The 18,431-nt window shown below is 46.9% G+C and overlaps 1 protein-coding gene across 1 annotated transcript in view; it reads right to left on the bottom strand.

Annotated features, from left to right (window-relative positions):
• SCNN1D (sodium channel epithelial 1 subunit delta) overlaps positions 1 to 16,247 on the bottom strand; it is a 66,871-nt gene extending 50,624 nt beyond the window's left edge. The window contains exon 1 of the mRNA XM_081923620.1: positions 16,094 to 16,247. The gene's annotated coding sequence lies outside the window, so the exon portion shown is untranslated. The remainder of the gene's footprint in view (positions 1 to 16,093) is intronic.
• Between the last annotated feature and the right edge of the window lie 2,184 nt (positions 16,248 to 18,431).

Here is an 18,431-nt window from a genome sequence, read left to right as displayed (position 1 = left end):
TTTAATTATGACGTTCATCTCCGTAGTTTTATGCTGCTCTGCCATCTACTGTTTAAAGTGTGGATTTATATATTTTTTAAAGTATAATATACATTATTTTTATCATCCTTTCTTGACCTTCTTTTGGACAGCGCCTACCTTGCAAAACCTTTGGGTGCCCCCTTGTAGGACAACACCTTTCCTTGTTTCTCAGCAAACCCATTTTGACTGCCTTGTTAATTGATTAGCAGCCTCTCCTGGAATCTTCCTCTTTGGTGATCACTCATAGCCAAGTAAGATTGCCTTCCATAAAAACGGTTTTAAATGTGAGTCTGTAAGTGACTGTGGAGGCCAATTATGGATCCACACGTCCTTCCACAGTGGGGACATAGGTTTCCAGGTGGGAGTTGATCATGGTGCGTGTTTGTCAAGTGTGCCTTCCTCTTAGCTCATTTCTCCCTTTCATCCTGAATTCGAGCGTTCAAAGCCAGTGACACCTTTGCTAAAGGCTGTTCTCCAACTGGAGCGCTCGCAGGCCAGTGTTTCCCAGTTGTCTGTGTTTATATTACATTTTTAAAGATTTGCCTTGAGAGAGTCTTTAAACCTCTTTTGTTGACCACCAGTGTTACGCTTAACATTTAAAGTTCGGAATAGAGTAGTTGCTTTGGAAGACGATAATCAGGCATCCGCACAACAGGACAAGTCCACCGAAGCGGATGTTGAAGAATCATTGCTTTGACACTGGTGATCTTTGCTTCTTCCACTACACTGGCATTAGTTCATCTGTCTTCCCAGGTGATGTGTAAAATTTTTGGAGACACCGTTGATGGAATCTTTCAAGGAGTTGAAGATGGCATTTATAAGTGGTCTACATTTCGCAGGCATGCAGTAAGGTTGGTAGTACAATAGCTTTGTTAGCAAGCATTTTGGTTTCCCTGCGAATGTCCCAGTCCTCAAACACTCTGTATGTGAGAAGCTGGGGTGGGGGGAAATGACTTCTTGACCTGACATGGGCTTGGTTCAGTTCTACAGAGCCTGCTCATTCGCATGTTCGCTACAGACATTGCTCCAGACTAGTTACAGGTAGGTAGCCGTGTTGGTCTGCCGTAGTCGAAACAAAATAAAAATAAAAATCCTTCCAGTAGCACCTTAGAGACTAACTAAGTTTGTTACCGGTATGAGCTTTTGTGTGCGTGCATGCATGTATATCTGAAGAAGTATGCATGCACACAAAAGCTCATGCCAATAACAAATTTAAAGGTAAAGATAAAGGGACCCCTGACCATTAGGTCCAGTCGCAGACGACTCTGGGGTTGCGACGCTCATCTTGCTTTACTGGCCGAGGAAGCCAGTGTACAACTTCTGGGCCATGTGGCCAGCACGACTAAGCCACTTCTGGCGAACCAGAGCAGCGCACGGAAACGCCGTTTAGCTTCCCGCCGGAGCGATACCTATTTATCTACTTGCACTTTGACGTGCTTTTGAACTGCTAGGTTGGCAGGAGCTGGGACCGAGCAACAGGAGCTCACCCCGTTGCGGGGATTCGAACCGCCGACCTTCTGATTGGCAAGCCCTAGTCTCTGTGGTCTCTAAGGTGCTACTGGAAGGAATTTTTTTATTTTGCTCCAGACTGAAACCATGAAGCATATCAAAACCATCCACAAACATCAGTAAATACTGGTGAGAAATTCACATTGCAAAGACCTGTCCAAGCAATGCAGTTTTGAAAAGATGACTGAAAGAAGCGGGGGATGATTCCTGCCAAACCTCCAGTGGCAGGGAGTTCCAGAGGGCATGGACGGCCACACTAAAGGCTCCCTAGTGAAGGCTGAATGAGTCTCCAGGGCACAGGGAACCACCAGAAGTGTCTCATCCAAGGGTCTCGGCGATTGAGATGGAGTGTAAGGAATCAGCTAAGCTAAGGATTGGGATGCGGGTGGCGCTGTGGGTTAAACCACAGAGCCTAGGATTTGCCGATCAGAAGGTCGCCGGTTTGAATCCCCGCGACGGGGTGAGCTCCCATTGCTCGGTCCCTGCTCCTGCCAACCTAGCAGTTCAAAAGCACGTCAAAGTGCAAGTAGATAAATAGGTACCGCTCCGGCAGGAAGGTAAACGGCGTTTATGTGCACTGCTCTGGTTCGCCAGAAGCGGCTTAGTCATGCTGGCCACATGACCCAGAAGCTGTATGCCGGCTCCCTCGGCCAATAAAGTGAGATGAGCACCGCAACCCCAGTTGGCCATGACTGGACCTAATGGTCAGGGGTCCCTTTCCCTTTACCTTTAAGCTAAGGATTGTACCTGGGACCTTGTGCAATGTACATGCAAGGCAGATGCTCTACTTGAGAGCTACAGCTCTTCCTCCAGAAGCATGGGAGGGAAGAGAAGTTAGGGGTAAACAGGGAAGTCATAAGTGGCCTGCTTTAGTCTCATTTGCTTAGGCTGAGTTACAGGCTGGGTTACAAGAAGGGCATGGAACCTGCAAGATGTGTCACATCCTGCACAAACTCAAGGATGTCGGTACAAAGGCCACGTAAAGAGCAGCAGTGAAACTGACAAGCTTTACACCCAACTTTGCAGGAAGTCCGGAAAGTGAGCTCTTTTTCGGTGCTAGTGAAATTTACATGCTGCCATTAAACCCGCTGCCCCTCCTGTGAAGGAGTTTCTCCAGATTTTCCACCAAAATCGGGAAATGCTTTCTGATTCCACAGCTGATCTTTGCACATGATGCTCCCAGTTTATGCAAGTTTATGTGTGTTATATTCTACATAAAAGACTGCAAAGGACACTGGAGGAACTGAATAGGGTTGCCACCTTTGCTCTGGCAAAACACAGGACAGGGGGGAGAGGGGTGGATGGTGGTTGTTCTTTTTATCTGGTGCTTAAGTGACTTCAAAGCAATCCATTGCAATCTATTGCAGCCTAGCAGGACGTCCCCTTTGGAATTTGTCACACACACACAAATTTGTATATCTGTCTGTGCTTGGCTACCCAGAGCTTAAATATGTGACCTTTCACACACCCTTTCAAACACATACATTTGGAGCATAGTTCTCAACGTTCCCCCTTTTTTAAGGTAAATTCCCTTATTCTGAGCAAGAAAAGGGAGAAGTTGACAACTATGATTTGGAGAGGATACATACCGTATTTTTCGCTCCATAAGACACACTTTTTTCCTCCTAAAAAGTAAGAGGAAATGTGAGTGTGTCTTATGGAGCAAATGGCACTGTGCAGAGAGGGAGAGCTGCGCAGTGCCCCTTCAGCGAAGTGCCTCTCCTGAGAAGCGGGAGGAGGAACGGAGCCCCTTCTGTTCCTCCTCCCGCTTTTCAGGAGAGGTGCTGCGCAGAGACAGTGGCCAGCACTGTGGCCACACAGTGGCCAGCTTGATGCCTGTGGGAAGCCCACAAGCAGTACATGAGCATCATAGTACCTCTAAAAACTAGGTGTGTCTTATGGTCGGGTGCGTCTTATAGAGCCAAAAATACGGTAACTTGGCACACACACACACACACACACACAGAGAGGGGGGGATCTGAAATACAGGACAAAACTGTATCAATACAAGACGTAGCATTTTACATTGAAATACGGAACAACCCTGGATTATACATGACAGCTGGCTACCCTAGAACTGAACTAGCTCAGCTCCGAAAGACAGAATTGGTTGCCTGAGATATTTTATCTTTACCAGTGCCCTGGGCTCTACCCATAAAAACGTATTTAGAGCCCTGCAGGATCAGGCCAAGCGACCCACCTAACCCAGCACCCTGTTCTCACAGTGGCCAACCAGAGGCCTGTGGGAAACCAGCAAACATGACCCAAACTCAAAAGCTCTCTCTTCTCCTGCAGTTTCCAGCAACTGCTATTCAGATGTATCTTGTCTCAGGCTGTGGAAGCAGAGCAGCATAGCCATTGTGGCTAGTAGCCACTGATAGCCTTCTCCTCCGTGAACTTGCCTCATCAGCTTCGTTGGACGCCCAGGAGTTTTAGTGTTATGAGTAACGCCGAGGGAGCATTGCTGCCTTCATGCCCTGCCTGTGAGCTTCTTGGAAGCACTTAACTGGCTGCCGTGAAAAACAATATGCTGAACCAGCAGGGGGCTCCTTTTATGATTGATCATAATCATATGGAATAAATTTTATTCCGCTCACAATTTAAAGCAAACATCCCGACTTTGCCCTTCCCCAACCAATACGTGAACCTTAATTCTCTCCCCTCCAAAGTTCGCAGACTAAGTTTCTCCGACTAAGGAAGGTATATGAAAAGGCATATTTGTTACAAAGGTCGTGTGTCATCCCCCCACTCTCGACCAAGCAATAGCAAAATTCCAGGCACTCGCCCAGGGTCTGTGTTCCTCTGGAGAACTGAGACACGGAAGAGACTGTTTTAGCTTTAAAAAATATGGTTTATTCACCTATTTACACCTTCATGGAGGGAGTCCAGATCTTACTGTGTGGTCATTTGAAGAGGGGCTTGTCCAGCATTGCAGCCCTGGAGCCAAAGGCATCTATTCCAACCAAGCTTCAGTCCGCCTGCCCAAGATGGACCCCCGTCTTCCTTCTTCTCCCTCTTCTTCCCAGCAAACCTTGCTTAAAATGTACTCCTTTCCTGTTACCTCAAACACACACCTCATCCCCATAGCAACCTCTGTCTGCCCAGGTCCCATGGTTCCTCTTAGATGGGCCATCCCAGGTGAGGCCCTGGCTCGGAAAGAGCATAGCCTGTATTTTCCCACTGGCCGCCAAGCTTCCCTTCAATACCCCAAACAATCAAAATCCTACCATTTATTCAATTTCTAGAGTGTAGGGGGGTTCCCTTCTCAAATCTATAACAACATATTAGTGAAAAGTGCAGGCGAGAAAGCATATATTAGCGACAACAGTGTATCAAAATGCACCCAGGTGTAACTGCACACAAGAAAATGCATCTATTAGAATGAAAAGTGTGTGGATTTTCACTGGGATTTTTCAAACAAATAGATTTTGAAAATTGCAAACTGAAGGGGGAAGAAGGTGAACCAAAGTTAAGGCTGAAAAAATGAGATCCTGAGAGAAACCCAAAGTGATAGCTTTATCCATCCCTAACAAAGAAGAAGGGACGTGGGTGGCGCTGTGGGTTAAACCACAGAGCCTAGGACTTGCCGATCAGAAGGTCGGCGGTTCGAATCCCCACAATGGGGTGAGCTCCCGTTGCTCGGTCCCTGCTCCTGCCAACCTAGCAGTTTGAAAGCACATCAAAGTGCAAGTAGATAAATAGGTACCACTCTGGCGGGAAGGTAAACGGCGTTTCCGTGCGCTGCTCTGATGGCAGTTCCCTGACACTGACCATGGAGATTGCACCTCTTTGGGTAACCATGCTATATCCCCTCTTGGAATTTCCAACAACTGGATTTCAGATGCTTCCTTTCTTCAGGAAAGGGAACATTTCAGATAGTTCAGGATGGTGTGTGTGTGTGTGTTTTATGTATGCCAAATTACCGCAAGACATCTGCCTATCAAGCCTTGGTTCTCTGCTCTCGTAAACATCTTTATTTCCTCATTGTCCAAAGAAGGTATTTTCCCCTGTGTGGGAATGGAAAAAGAGGTGGGCAGAAAGTTCAGGCTCAAAAAGGGGGAAATCAGAAATGACTCATGACAGGCAGTCAATTGGATGATGGGTTTGACCCAGATAAATAGCCGGGAACCTAAAAACTGATGCTCTTTGGAAGAGTTTGAAGATCTGAGCAGCAGCAGCAGCAGCCTCAAACATCAACCTTCATGGACAAAGAGCCTCCAAGGGGAAACACGTGGCTGAAATCTAGAGAGGTCTTCCATGCCTTGCGGCAACTTTCTGCCTTCCAGTAACAGCACAATTCCAAAGGCCGTCTCAGGTGCTGTCTTGCACCTTTCAGGCACTGCGTTGCCCAACTGAGCCACCTTGCCTTTTCTTCCTTCTGCAACTGTCCTTGGAGAACCTTGGAGACAGCCAGTTCTGGCCCCAGATGACGAAACGGCAGGTTCTCCAACGCACTCACATGAAAAAGCGGCAGCCAGGGATTGCGCAAGCGCACGAGACTGGAAGTGACACATGGCCTCTGCATCTCAAGTTGACAGAGAACGCAGGCAAGGCAGCAGGGAATTGTTTTGCCCTGGCAGCTGGCCAGATCGCTTGGATTGGTGAATCCCAGCAGTATAGTAAGGCATGAGCTGAAGGTGGTGTCAAAATGGCCCATTGGGAGGAAAATATTCTCCTTGTTTACTCCAGCATGGAGGGAAGGCCCAGAGGACACTGCTGCCAGTCAAGTCAAACTCATTGGTCCATCTAGGTCACTATTTACCCCCACCCCCTCTGTGCATTCTCAAAATCTGTTCAAGAGATTGTTAGGGGACCCTTCCAGAGCAAATTTTGGGGGTGCACAGGGAGAGGCGAGTCAGGAGACTTCTGCTTGCTCTGTGTTGGAAGTAACCTGGTGCGCGTAACAGAAACGAATGAAATAAAATGGAACTTTCAGCAAAATGATGGGCTATTTTCTTCTGTTTCCTTCCTCCTTGTCAGATGGCTGTTGCGGTTGCTCGAGAGTACCCAGGCAGGACTCTAAACCTGTGTTTTACAGGTTTTATTTTGGTGCAAACTATTTACAGTGAAGAGCTCCAAAGGTGCTACAAAGCAAAGATGTTTGCAAACGTTGAAATGAAGGCCGGCGACATCGACTCTGCTGTGTGCGAATCCCTTGCAGATGACCGCAGCGCCTGGAGACAAGCAGCCAGTTTATGCAACCATAAAGGTAAAGGTAAAGGTACCCCTGCCCGTACGGGCCAGTCTTGACAGACTCTGGGGTTGTGCGCCCATCTCACTTAAGAGGCCAGGGGCCAGCGCTGTCCGGAGACACTTCCGGGTCACGTGGCCAGCGTGACATCGCTGCTCTGGCGAGCCAGAGCCGCACACGGAAACGCCGTTTACCTTCCCGCTGGTAAGCGGTCCCTATTTATCTACTTGCACCCGGAGGTGCTTTCGAACTGCTAGGTTGGCAGGCGCTGGGACCGAGCAGCGGGAGCGCACCCCGCAGCAGGGATTCGAACCGCCGACCTTTCGATCAGCAAGTCCTAGGCGCTGAGGCTTTAACCCACAGCGCCACCTGTGTCCCTTATGCAACCATAGCAGGGACCAAAGGAGGAAGGACTGCTGTCAGAAAAGGCATTGTGCATCTGCAGCGGCACAACCGGATGCCTTCATCTGCCCCATCTGCAACAAAAAACATGTCTCACCACCCTAGGGCTCTACAACCATAGCAGGCATTGAAACCTTCCAACAGTTTGACCTCACCCACAAAGGTGAACTCCTCCATTGTCTCCTGAGACAGACGGATGCCAACAAAACCAAAAGAAGTGTTCCTGTTTAGGATTCTGTCCAATCATTTCCTCCTAACACTTCAATCTAATCTCCCTCCACCACACATTTTTTGCCCTGCCTCAACATTCAACTGGTATTCCAAGGCAGCTGGGAATGTTCAATCTGCAATTGAGTTTCCTCCCCCACGCCCAAATGTTTTTGTCCCTAATTGGCTTTGTTTTTTTATACTCCAGGCATAGCCAAACTTGCCCTCCAGATGTTTTGGGACTACAACTCCCATCATCCCTAGCTAACAGGACGATGGGAATTGTAGTCCCAAAACATCAGGAGTGCCAAGTTTGGCCATGCCTGTTGTACTCCTTCAAACCACAGATACCATCCTCTCATTTCTCTGTGACCCCCATCTGGGCCACAAAACATTCAGCACTCACTACCTGCCTTTGCTATTGTAAGTAGCTATATGACGCATTTATTATAAAAACCAAGGTAAAGGTAAAGGGACCCCTGACCATCAGGTCCAGTCGTGGCCGACTCTGGGGTTGCAGCGCTCATCTCACTTTATTGGCCGAGGGAGCCGGTGTACAGCTTCCAGGTCATGTGGCCAGCATGACTAAGCCGCTTCTGGCGAACCAGAGCAGCACACGGAAATGCCGTTTACCTTCCCTCCGGAGCGGTACCTATTTATCTACTTGCACTTTGATGTGCTTTCGAACTGCTAGGTTAGCAGGAGCAGGGACCGAGCAACGGCAGCTCACCCCATCATGGGGATTCGAACCGCCAACCTTCTGATTGGCAAGTCCTAGGCTCTGTGCTTTAACCCACAGCACCACCCGCGTCCCCCCCAAAACAAAACAAAAACCATTTATAATTATTTAACCATTTATAGTTATTTATATATGCAATAAAAATCACGTAAAAAATTAGAATCACAGATCGCCCACTAACTGTTAAAGAATATGCATTTCCTCGCAGTCTGGAAAAGCACTGGTGGCATCAAAAATTTCTTGGCAAACGTTTGGAAGTTAGCACAGGCGGTCCCTGCTAAATCTCTGCTGGGAGAGTATTCCACAAGACTGAGCTGATGGCACAAAAAGGTCAGTTTTGTGTTGATGTCAAACCAACTGGGGCGGGGGGGGGGGGGCGCAACCAGAGAAGCTCTTGAAGATGATCTCAGTGATCGAGAGGGGATATAGAGGTTTGGGCAGTCCCTAAGGTACCCTGGACCTAAGTTGTTCTGGGCTTTGTAAATTAATCCAAGGACCCTGAACGTGGCTCAGTAGCTGATGGGCAGCCAATGCAGATGTTTTAACAAGGCTGCCACATGTTGCCAGCCATGTGACCTCATCAGCATGTTGATGCGTCTTAAAGAGACAGGTGCATGCTGACACGGAGAATTAGAGGTTATCCAAAACAGAAAGTACAGAAAGAATGGAAAATCTTTAAAGAGTATCTGGAAAAACATTGCAAGAACAAATATCTCCTGGCACAAATAGACCGATCCTTGTAAAACAACAAATATAATGTTTTTCAATATCTTGACGAAAACAAAGAAAGCAATACAATAATTTGGAACTGTGTGTGGAAAAAATAGTAGAAATAATAACACAATGAGTCTAATCGGAAGTCAAATGTGTTTCTTTTGTTCTCTTTTCTTTTTCCTACCCCCCCTTTCCTCCCCCTTCTTCTTCCTCTTCTTTTTTTTTCTTTTTGTGCCTCCTTTCTTGGTCTTTCTCTCTGTTTGATTTGTTAAGAAAGAGATCGAGAGATAAAAGTGTAATATGAAAACTTCAGTAAGTTAAAAGTGATCTTGTGTAATTTTGCTATTACTATTTATATATTGTTAAAATTGGTTGATTGTAATGAATTGATGTAGCAATTACTGTGGTTTTTTCCTTTGTTATTGTTGAATTCTAAATAAAGTATTATTCTTTAAAAGAGAGACAGAGAGAGACAGGTGCATAAAACCAATTTTTCTGAAAGCATTCAGGAGGTGCCCTCCTCCCCTTCCCCACCACTGCCACCCTATCATTCCTTGCTCATGGGCAATGGATGGGTGGGGTTGAGTTTTGGCACTCAGCACATAGCCAGCGAAGGAGGAGAATGCCAGCAGTGACACTCAGAATGAGGCACCCGGAAGGTCGGCAGGATGGCAAAGCCTTTCCTGAATTTCTCCACTGACTTCACGAGGAAGAAAAATAAGGTTGATCAAGTCAAGAGGCTGAGTGCAGGATGTGCAAGATTTGCCTTTGTTTGTTTTGGCTCTTGGGTACTTCCTCTGCAACCTGCTTGTGGGCTTCCCAGAGGCATCTCCTTGGCCACTGCTGAGTTTGGACTATACGGGCCTTTGGTCCGACACCACAGGGCAATTGCTATGTTCCCATGAGAACTGTTCGCCAGCCACGCCTGGAAGGCCATTCTTGAGGTTCCACATCCCTGACACGTCGTATTGTGGAAGGAATGCGGATGTAACTGTATCTTCCTATATGCATAGAAATGGAAGGCAGTCATCACGCAGCCCCCATTGGAGGATTAGTCGTGTCGCATCACAAACCTGGATTTGCATGAAGTCAAAGCACAGCTCCCATTGGAGGATACGTAGTATAGCATCAGAATCTTGGATTTGCATGAAAAAATGGGGTTTGGAAGGTGAAAAGCAGCTTAGCAGTTGCATGGGGTGGAAGGGAGTGGTGTGGGGTGCTGGTGAGCAGAGCAAACAGGAGCCCAGACCCTAGTGTGTGTGTGTAGTACTTTGAATCATAGAAACAGAAAGTTGGAAGGGACCCCCAGTGCCATCCAGTCCAACATGCTGCAATGTAAGAATCTCAACTAAATCATACATGACAGGTGCTCATTCAACCTCTGCTTTGAAACCTCAAAGGAAGGAGAGTCCACCAGCTCTTATGAGAGTCTGTCCCACTGTCGAAGAGCTCTTACTGTCAGAAAGTTCTTCCTGATGTTTAGTTGGGAATCTCCTTTTTTGCAACTCGAAGCCATGGGTTCGAGTCCTACCCACCAAAGCAGAAAGAAACAAGCTTGTTCCCTCTTCCATGGGACAGCTCTTGAGATATTTGAAGATGGCTATCATATCTCTTCTCAGTCTCCTATTTACCAGGCATAACCAATTCCCTCAACATACCCAATTCCCTCAACCATTTCTCATATGGTTGAGTTTCCAAACCCTCGACCATCTTGGTCTCCCTCCTCTGCACATGTTCAAGCTTGTTAATATCCTTCTTAAATTGCAGTGCTCAGAACTGAACACAGTATTCCAAGGCAGAATGAAGGGGTACGCTTACTTCTTCACACAGCACACAAACTGTGGACCAGTTGCATAGGAGGCAGTGACAGCCACCAGCTAAAAGATGGCAACTAGCCATAATGACTAAGCCCAGGGTCGGAGGCAGTAAATGCTTCTGAATACCAGCTGCTGGAAACCAAGGGGGTGGGGAGAGTGCTCTTGTGTTTGAGTCCCGCTTGCAGGTTTCCCACGGTCACCTGGTTGGCCAGAGAACAGGATGCTGGAGGTGATAGACCTTTTGACCTGGTACAGCAGCCAGGCTATTATTTCATTCCCATGCATAATCCAAATCTATGCAAACTATTAGTGAGAGCTGTAGTTAAGCCATCTATTAGCAATCCCCACACTCATCCTTGTAATTCCAAACACTCTTATCACCTGCGTGTTTATATCTCCCGGAGACAACTATCTTCAGGATGGTTAGAACATACGACAAATGGAACATCCCCTGAAGGCTCTGCAATATGATCTGTATCACTGAGGGCAAAAAACCAAAACAAAAACCAGCCCCAGGGATGTCGCATCAAATATGTAGGTAAAACAACAACCAACCTACGCACACATTTTAGAAACCATAAATCTGCAATCGATTGAAGGAGTGGAGCAACCAGATGCTGGACGTTCCAGTTCTCAGAACCACAGCCTGTCAGTAATTGCTAAAGAGATGCTCAGAGATCCATCAATGTTTGCAAAGAGGGAGAACTGCTGGATGGACGCACTGGACACATTTGCACCACATGGCCTAAAGGAGAGCACCTGGAGAATACCAACAGCATTGCTTATCTTCAGTGAATGATGATGATGATGATGATGATATATTATTTATACCCCGCCCATCTGGCTGGGTTTCCCCAGCCACTCTGGGTGGCTCCCAACAGAATATTAAAAACACAATTAAACATCAAACATTAAAAACTTCCCTAAACACTGGGCTGCCTTCAGATGTCTTCTAAAAGTCAGATAGTTGTTTATATCCTTGACATCTGAAGGGAGGGCATTGCACAGGGCGGGTGCCACTACCGAGAAGGCCCTCTGCCAGGTTCTCTGTAACCTCACTTCTTGCAGTGAGGGAACCGCCAGAAGGCCCTCAGATCTGGACCTCAGTGTTTTGGCTGAAGGATGGGGGTGGAGATGCTCCTTCAGCTCTTGTGAGTGGTCCATTCTCAATGGTTTTTACAGGCAATCCTTGTTTTGCAAAGGGGTTACGTTCTGGACCACCATGTGCATCGGCCTGGCCCATGGGATGTGTTCTGCCCCAGCCCTGTTCCGCCCTTTTAGTGACATTTTAGTGACGTTTTCGGGCCACTTCCGAGTTCAGCGCCTTGCACACGTGCGTGATTGCACACCAGTTGGACATGCGTGAATTGGGAGCTGCCTGTAACTGCCGCCTTGGTAACAGCATAGTATGCTAGTCAACACTGCTGGCAGAAAAAGTGTTTGTTAGGATAAGTTCGTATTAATGGCTGTAGAATTTTTGGGAGGATTTGGAGAGAAAGAGAAACACACATTGGTGCAGACCTGAATTTAAGGTTAGAAAAATGAGAAATAGAGGGAAGCGAAATCAACACACCCTTCCATCCCAATCTGGATGTAACTTCTATTTGTTGACAAGAGCATGTTTCAACTCCAGCTTTCCAATAATGAGAATAAGGACTTCTGCTCTTGTATCTGTTGTATCTGGGGTATCTCCAGGTGACCAGAAAATGTCCTCATTTGCTTGAGCAAAGGCTTACGCAGTAGTTAGACTGTGCCTGCTGAGCATCCATTCTGATTTCTTTACAGGGTGGATATGTAACAGTGAGCATTCAACTTGCATTCATCTTGATTTGCTTGCAGGGCCGTTACGCCTTAATCGTATCTTCATCCCACACTTTTCATTATGTTTCCCCAACACTTTCCCAGCAGCAAAAAGTCAAGGCTTTTGTTTTTGTTTTGTAAAATCTAGATTGGTTGTACGTAGGCGAATTAGCGCTTTAATCCCCTTTAATTGGGCAACCAAAATTTCCGGGATGGGCCTGAATCCTTCCTGAAAAATGGCGAAATTCTGGAGACACTCCCGTTCTCAATCTTGACTGGCAGATCGTTCCTGCAGTATGTCAGGGAGCTGCCACAGCTCAGTGGTTAGAGCACCTGCCTTGCACACAAAAGGTCACAGGGTCAATCCCTGGCATCTCCAGGTAGGGCTGCCCAAAACCCTGGGGACCTGCTGCCAGTCCGTGTAGACAATACTTAGCTAGATGGACCAAGGGGCTGACTCAGACAGCTTCTTGTGCCAACAAATGTTGTTTTCCAGCTCCTGTCATCGCCCCTGACCATTGGCCAGGCCCTTATTACCGCAGTTTTAAAACGACTGCATTGTAGTTCATTTTCAGGCCCAATTCAAGGTGCTCACATTTTTGTTTAACGCCCTACATGACTTAGGCTCCAAATATCTGAGCGACTTCCTCTGTCCTGACAGGCCCTCTGGGTGTTAAGAACAGAAGAGGGGGCCCTCTTGTTGTTCTACCTCTCTCAGAAATCTGGGTGCTGGTTGTTAAGTTGTGGGTGAACATATCAGACGACACAGCGATTCTTCAAACAGCTCTTGTTTATTCCCAGGCTAGAACAGAACTGAACTGAAGGGTTCATCCAGCCTGCTTATATAGAGCTCCAGTACAACGCAACAGTAACAACTTTCTGTAACTATCCAATCACTGAACGTCACTTTCAATTCCTTATTTGCATATGTGGACCTGAGTGAAAACTATCTACAGTATCCCCCTGCTGGCCCAGGGTGAGAACTTCAGTACATAAAACTGGTGGTCTAGAAGAGGGCCTTCTCTGCGCCAGCACCTACGTCGTGGAATTCCTTCCTTGTCTGACAACCTCTTTACCCTGGCTTTTGACACCTGAGAGGTGTGTCTTCAGGGTCCACCCAGTTTTTAATTGTTGGAGCCTGCTCTGGGACCTGCTGGTGGAGGGCAGGAAATAAATTTAATGATAATAATGCTGGCTGGGGATGATGGGAGTAGGAGTCTAACAACCTCTGCAGGGCCCCACATTGGCCATTTCTAAGAGAAGGCACCCCCCAAACACCCCCAAAGGGGAAATGGGCAGCTTGTATTACACAGATATTAGGGTTGCCATATTTCAAAAAGTAAAAACCAGAACACCTTGAAAGTTGTTGAGCTTTTTTCTTTAAGGAAGGCCCCAAAATTCTTGAGCCTTTTGAAGGAAAACTTGAAAATTGTTCAGCTTTTTTTAGACAACCCCCCAAGCTGCTGAGCTCTTTTTTAAACCCCTCCCAACAATATCAGAGCAGCCTCAGCATACAGCGGTACCTCGGGTTACATACGCTTCAGGTTACATACGCTTCAGGTTACAGACTCCGCTAGCCCAGAAATATTACCTTGGGTTAAGAACTTTGCTTCAGGATGAGAACAGAAATCGTGCTCTGGCTGCATGGCGGCAGCAGGAGGCCCCATTAGCTAAAGTGGTGCTTCAGGTTAAGAACAGTTTCAGGTTAAGAACGGACCTCCGGAACGAATTAAGTACTTAACCTGAGGTACCACTGTATTTGGTACCTTCAGGCAACAAGGCATTTTTCTGCATCCTACTCTCTTGGGGAGGGTATGGGATATTAGGGGAGGGGACGCAACTATCCTTCTGGGATCGTTTGTCTGTCTTTGGTCCCTACCCTGCAGTCCGCTCTCACCTGTGGCTCCCACAAGCTGTCAGCATGTGACAGTGGCCACATCCTGGGAATGGCTTCAACTGGCCAGCTAAACCAAGTGAAGGTACCTGGCGACTTTGGGATTTCCCTTGCATGAGAAGACAGGCTCTGGCGGATTGAGCCGGCAAGACCAATAGTGGGTCCAATGGTCAAGAAGGTGGTTTCTCTATGTGCTGTAGAGGGAAGTGAGGGGCAAATGGAGCTGATCAACCTGGGAAGGTAGCCCATCTAGGAGAAGGAAAACTCTCATCCTAAACCTCTGCTGCCTTGCAGGATATCTCTGGGAGAAGAGTTTGGATTTGATATCCCGCTTTATCACTACCCGAAGGAGTCTCAAAGCGGCTAACATTCTCCTTTCCCTTCCTCCCCCACAACAAACACTCTGTGAGGTGAGTGGGGCTGAGAGACTTCAAAGAAGTGTGACTAGCCCAAGGTCACCCAGCAGCTGCCTGTGGAGGAGCGGGGAAGCGAACCCGGTTCCCCAGATTACGAGTCTTCAGCTCTTAACCACTACCCCACACTGGCAACCAAGATGTATTTGGCTAAGTCCCTAAGATGGTTGGATGGTGCCTTGCATGCCTTCTTCCAGCAACTCCTGCAGCCCAGCTGGTGCCAAATGTATTGCTCTGCTTTCCTTTGGACCACATCAGTGAGGCTGAGAGGGTGGATTTGTCATCTGGGCAGCCCAGGACCTCCACACACATTGCCCAGGCTTGCACCCTGGGAAAGTCACTTTGGTGCTGCTGATACAGTGGTTTGACTTCACCCCTGGAGGCACACTCCATTGCCTCTCGAGACAGACGGGTGCCAACGATTCTCCTCGGGAAGGAAATTGCCTTTCCTCTCCCAATAGAGCAGCACTGAAATTTAATCTTTACCTCCACTCCCATTTTGACCTTGTTCCATATAAGCAAAGCAAAAGGTATCCATTCACTTGGATGGAATGAAGAAGAATAGGCCCACAATGGGACAGTTGGGAGACTGTATCCACACCTACACACTTTTAAAAAGCAAACAAACCAATAAAACTGGAGCACCTGTACTTAGCTACCCATTCACTTAGATGGAATGAGAACTTGGAAGCAACGAGAAGGAAGGAGCTTGCAATGGGGAACCTGGGACATGGTTTCCACACATGCACACTTTTTTAAAAAGAGAGAAACACAACATTAGAGCCCCTGGATATCAGCCACCCATTCACTTGTATGGAATTAGCGCTTGGACGGAATGAGGAGAAAAGGGCTTGCAACTGGACACTTGCAGGGTTGTGGCCCCTCATACATTTAAAACAACAATTTAGGAATGCCCTCTGGACTACAGACGCCCTAGGCAAGAGGCTTGTACTGTCTGAGTTTGTCTGGCTTCGTATTGTTGTTGTTGTTATTATTATTATTATTATTATTATTATTATTATTATTATTATTATTATTCATCAACCTTTATTATGGTCCAGAGACCCAACAAATCCTTACCAACAATACACAATTCATACAGCCTACCTCCAGGTTAAACAAGCATTTTGTTCAGAATATGGGGATCATTGGTTCTTGCAACCACCGATAAAAACTTTGCCACTGCTAATGTTCTAGCGTTTGTCCGGTCTTCCAATAGGAACCTGACATAGTGAGCCTCTGATTTTCCCGGGAAAGGTACCAGCAAGGGTCATATTAGTCCAGCCCTGGCTTGCTCATATTTTGCACAGTGCCACAAAATATGTCTTATGGAATATATGTTTTATTATTATTTCTCTGAAATAGGAAAAAAAAATCCTCACTTACCTTCAACTCTGATTCCTTCCTGAGATTGCAGAAAGCCCTCTACACACAGTACAGTTTCCCGCAGAAGAAAATGTCAAAATCCCAGCTTCTTCTCTGCTTTGGCGAATTGCATCCATCCCGAGACACAAACCAACTGCACGACTTGGATCCTTTCTTTGGGATGAGGAGCAAATGCCGTTCCTGTAATGTACTGTGATTTATTTGCATGCGGGAGAAAACAAGTCAGCAGAGGTGTTGAAACCATTTTTTTGCAAGACGGGTTTGCCTAATAACACACTGTCATTATTGGTGAGATTAAAATACCAGGTTGGTGACTGGAACCAGCAGAGCAGAGCTGGATAGACAAAGGGCTGAGTGGAGCTGGCCTGGGTAGGAAGCTTGGCAGCATGATGGACTCCAGGACGTGACAGCGGGTGACTGCCCTGCTGATCTGGTCCAGCAGTCGGAAGGATGCCACAAGCTTCACCGACTTGGGTGGATTTAAAAGAGGACCAGTCAAATTGATGGAGGATGCGACTCAGTGGCCACTGTGAGAACCGGATGCTGGACCAGATGGGCCCTTGGCTTGATACAGCAGGGTTCTTTTGACACCTGTATTGCAGGGGGTTGGTCTAGATGACCCTTGGTGTCCCTTCCAACTCAATGGTATTATCTGTAAAGGTAAAGAGATCCCTGACGATTAGATCCAGTCATGGCCGACTCTGGGGTTGCAGCGCTCATCTTGCTTTATTGGCCAAGGGAGCCGGCGTACAGCTTCCAGGTCATGTGGCCAGCATGACTAAGCCGCTTCTGGCGAATCAGAGCAGCGCACGGAAATGCCATTTACCTTCCCACTGGAGCGGTACCTATTTATCTACTTGCACTTTGACGTGCTTTCGAACTGCTAGGTGGGCAGGAGCAGGGGCCGAGCAACGGGAGCTCACCCCGTCACAGGGATTCGAACCGCCGACCTTCTGATCGGCAAGCCTTAGGCTCTGTGGTTTAACCCACAGCGCCACCCGCGTCCCGGTATTATCTGTAGCTGAAACAAAAACACACACAGAGAGGAGAGAACCAAGCGCTATAAACTGACTGAAGAGTCCAGGGCAGTTGCAAGCCTTCGGTGTTGTAAATTCGGGTGTATATTTTATATACAGTACCGTCAGCGTTGCAAGAATAGTAATCCAGTTTCTCTTTCTCTCTCCGGAACAAAAAAATGATAAAACTCCTTAATTATATGTTATGATTTAGACAGGGCTTTTAATCCTCAATTTCATCTTCCTAATTGTTTGCCATTTGGAAGTTCCTTTCATCTCACAGAAACCTAACGAAGCACCTTTTAAAATTGTCCGTGGTCATTTTGTCTTAGCCCTCTCCTATAAGTATTGTTATAGGGCACCCAAATCTCTGCTGAAGGTTGCGAGATTCCAGAGGTTTTGGCACTTAACCAGAGTTTGTTTTTCCTTTGGAAAAACGAGGCATGGCAGAGACTGTAGTGTCTTTAAGATATATGGTTTTATTTACACACATCTACACGGGTGGCGCTGTGGGTTAAACCACAGAGCCTAGGACTTGCCGATCAAAAGGTCGGCGGTTCGAATTCCCGCAACAGAGTGAGCTCCTGTTGCTCGGTCCCTGCTCCTGCCAACCTAGCAGTTCAAAAGCACGTCAAAGTGCAAGTACAGTGGTACCTTGGGTTAAGTACTTAATTCGTTCCGGAGGTCCGTTCTTAACCTGAAACTGTTCTTAACCTGAAGCACCACTTTAGCTAATGGGGCCTCCCGCTGCCACCACACTGCCACCGCTCAATTTCTGTTCTCATCCTGAAGCAAAGTTCTTAAACCGAGGTACTATTTCTGGGTTAGCGGAGTCTGTAACCTGAAGTGTATACAACCTGAAGCGTATGTAACCTGAGGTACCACCGTATAGCCGTTTCGCAAAGAAGGCGCTATCTAAACATGCTCAGGGGATGCTCAGATCCATTTGCCAAACTGTTCACCAAAGACTGTTTACCGAAGACCTGAGGAACCAAGGTAAATTATGTATATATTTTAAATTATGTATATAAGAAGTCACACTTCTTATATAAGAAGTCACACTTCTTATATAAAAATTATGTATATAAGAAGTCACACTTACACATAACATGATTCACTGTACTCTAATCGGCGCCTGCTAAAAACATTTTTCTTTAGGCAACTCTATCCAGCCATGTGGAATGTTGGAATGTGTTTTAATTTGCTTTTCAGCTGATCGTTGGTTTTAATTATTTTTGAAGGTTTTGGATTCTTGGGCTTGTTTTTAAATGAGAATGTAATTGTTTTATTATTTTTTGCAAACTGCTTTGCTTTTTGGGGGG

The sequence above is a fragment of the Podarcis melisellensis genome, assembly GCF_964234715.1.
Source record: "Podarcis melisellensis genome assembly, chromosome: 8".
NCBI classification, from domain to species: domain Eukaryota; kingdom Metazoa; phylum Chordata; class Lepidosauria; order Squamata; family Lacertidae; genus Podarcis; species Podarcis melisellensis.
This window is presented reverse-complemented; position numbering and strand designations above follow the sequence as displayed.